Here is a 3,255-nt window from a genome sequence, read left to right on the forward strand (position 1 = left end):
ACTCCTATTCATTGAGGACTCGCTCACGGGCGCCCTCTGCTGTTTAGCAGTCCTGTTTTTGATATAACGGGGGAAATAGGAAGTGGCCAGACTCCTCATAAACCAGCTCTGGTGAGGTGACACATTAGCTAGCGCGTTAGCACATTAGCTAGGGCATTAGGTACATAGATATATACATAGATACACATATCTAGATGCTGCGGTGGGTTCAGCTAGGCACGTCAACGGTGCCGCCATTTTGGGGCGGTCAACATCGCTGCTGGACTGCATTCAGTACCATTACAGAGTGGCAGTTTAAGAAAAATACTGTCCAAAATTACACTATTTCAAGAATATATATATGTCTATGTGGTTGGTGAGGTACAGAGAAGCTGTTGATGTGAAAGCTTATTTCATTTAATAGCCTTTACAGGAAGTCTTAACCTGATGTAACAGTTACATTTATTCATTTACAATGACTGTTAATTCTGAGTCAACTTAAATTTTGCCAGCTCCTTGTTTAAATTATCTTGTTCCACCCCTGCTGAAAAAATCCATATTGTGTTTCTGTTGGTTCCTGATGGTTCTGTAATGTGTTTTGGCTTTTTAATGGGTTCATATTACAATGTAAATGATCTTAATGGTTTAACAGGTGACTAATGTCTGATTCTAACGCATTTGATGGTTTCCTAATGGGATCTAAAGGTATTCTAAAGGAAACTAGTGGTCTCAACTGGAAAGATACTATTCATATCTATGTATATCTATGTCTAGTTACACATAATAAAATGGTTGAGATGTAAACAGAGTCATTCAGAGCGGTTTGGTGTGAAACGTTCTGTTCTAGAGAAACTTACTGAGTCAGAACTGTTCACAGTGGTGGTGATAGGAACCAGACGTCCACCTCTGAAAGCTCCCTCACAGAAAGTTACTACATGAAATGGTTATGAATTCACTGCCTGATGACTGAGACACTGTTTTATGATAGTTTTGAGCTAAAGTTTAGTCCAAAAATGTTATGTTAATCCACTTATTTTAATCCATTCATGGTGGAGGGACACATGCAGGGTGTTGTAAGGCAGAGGTCCCCATAACATATTATTTCAGATTTTCCACTATTTTCCATCATCAACATTCCATATAAACTCAGAAGACTCGTGTAGGTTCACTGGTGGCTTTGGATAGTAAATAAAATGCCTATATTTGTGTTGTAGACACCCATATGGGCAGAAATATATATTCCAAACCTATTTATCAAATATAGTTTTACAATGTATGAAAATTGCCAAAAATGTTTTTGTTAGATGCACTTTAAAAAGATATTTATCTGCATTTGTTATTTTTTTTAGTATGTGTTGTATTTGTATGTAGTTTGAATGAAGGTTACACATGTAACTAAACATACACGAGGAGAATCGATGTTACCGATTTATGTGTCGTATTGTACTTTGCATTAACCACAAGATATCAAATCATCAAGTTGCATTTTCACAGAGTATCAATACCTACAACACTCGCTTCTGCCATGTTAAAGGTTCATTTGCTAACATTTAAAGTTAAGATACTGGAAGTTAGCAAATCATCTACCGTGTTAGCTAGTTCTTTAGCTAGCAAAGTAATTAGCTTGTTAGCTAGTGTGTTAGGTGGCACTTTAGCTAGCATGTTAGCACGTTAGCTAGGCATAAGGTACATAGATATACCTACATAGATGCCGTGTTGGGTTTAGCCAGGCACGTCAACGACACCATTATGCTGTGTTCATGTTTTCCATGGTCATTCTGGTCTGTGTTGTTGGTGTTTATCCTCCTGCAGGGCTGTATCTGCAGTAACGGTGGTGAGACGAGCTCCATCAGAGCAGTTACAGCTCACCTACCAACATGGAGACGGGGTCTTCCTACTGACGCAGTCCAATACTGTGAATTACATCATAAAAAAGACCTCCAAAAGTCTAAAAATGACAGGTGGTGCAACCAGAGTGTCTGTAGAGAAGAGAATCGCCACTCAGTAGTGTCAGGGTTCGTCAAACACTAGAGGGCGCTCCTGAGCAAGTCCAAAATCGCAGTTTGTAAATGCTTAAACATTTTTTGAATAGAAGAATTCAATCACTTCCTGAACGCAGAGCAGCATGAAACATTTTAACATTGCTGTTGTGTTTCTGAATGTTTTTGTGGTCTACAGAGGAGCCTTCCTCTGCATCCAGGGTCAGTCTAGCATCTGTCAAAGATTAATAACTGCAGTAGCTTCGTAACCCCTCAGCAGGCCTCTCTGTGTGATGTGTTGTCTTAAAAAAAGAAGCACACTGCAAAAGAAAGACATGATCAGGTGAAAGTATACAGTTACACATAAAGGCCTGGCCCCATTTCTTATTTTTACCCTTACCCCTAGTTTTTGAGCGTCTCCTTGCCCTTTGGGAGTTACGAGGGTAGTGGTTGAACTCTTCCCTCTGAAATGGGACCCTCAAATAAAAAGAGCATCACTTCATTAACAGCTACCAGCGCTGCTCTGTAGGCGACCCTGCCAGTCTGCAGTGACAGCAGAGGAGGGTAAAGTTCAGCTCCTCACTGCTGGGCTTTAGTTACACCTTAAATGTAACTGCTGCACCATTTCATTTAAAACAGTTAATTTATCTAGCTACCAAGACATCAGCAGAATAATAGTGATTTTTATGCTTGTTATGAAGAAAAGCACCATAATACACTGAAACGACATTAAACTAAGATAATAAAATGGTTATTGTAGTTTTTAACTGAGAAAATTCTCACATCTGTGGGTTTCTTTGGTCTCTTGCGCAGTCATCTTGCCTTCTTTTTCCTAATAACACTTTATTTCTAGTCATTTTTGTGTAACTGTCTCACTAAATTGGCAGATGATATATCTTGTTGCAATAAATATGCTTGAAACAAGCAAAATTATCTTCTAGTGCTGTGAGATAGAAGTAAAAATGTCTTGAAATAATGTAAATAATCCTGTAATAAATTTACAATAATCTCAACATGAGAAATATTATAGATTAGTTATAAACTAGATTTAAAACAGTTTCACCTGCTGAGATTCTGTTTTGCCTTGCTGGACCTGAAACAATCTGCTTTAAAAGTGCGGAGAGCTTTTCAGCACTTCCTTTCTGCGTGCATGTTTGCCGTATTTCAGTATAAGAAGGAATTGTTTGCATTTTAATCTCACAAAATACCTTTTGCTGGAGAGCCTAGTATGCCTGAAATCATCTCCACTAACAGTGTGAATTCAGTGTGCTTAAACACCCTCCCTCCTCCGGCGCAG

The sequence above is a fragment of the Colossoma macropomum genome, unplaced genomic scaffold (assembly GCF_904425465.1).
Source record: "Colossoma macropomum unplaced genomic scaffold, Colossoma_macropomum, whole genome shotgun sequence".
Lineage (NCBI taxonomy): Eukaryota > Metazoa > Chordata > Actinopteri > Characiformes > Serrasalmidae > Colossoma > Colossoma macropomum.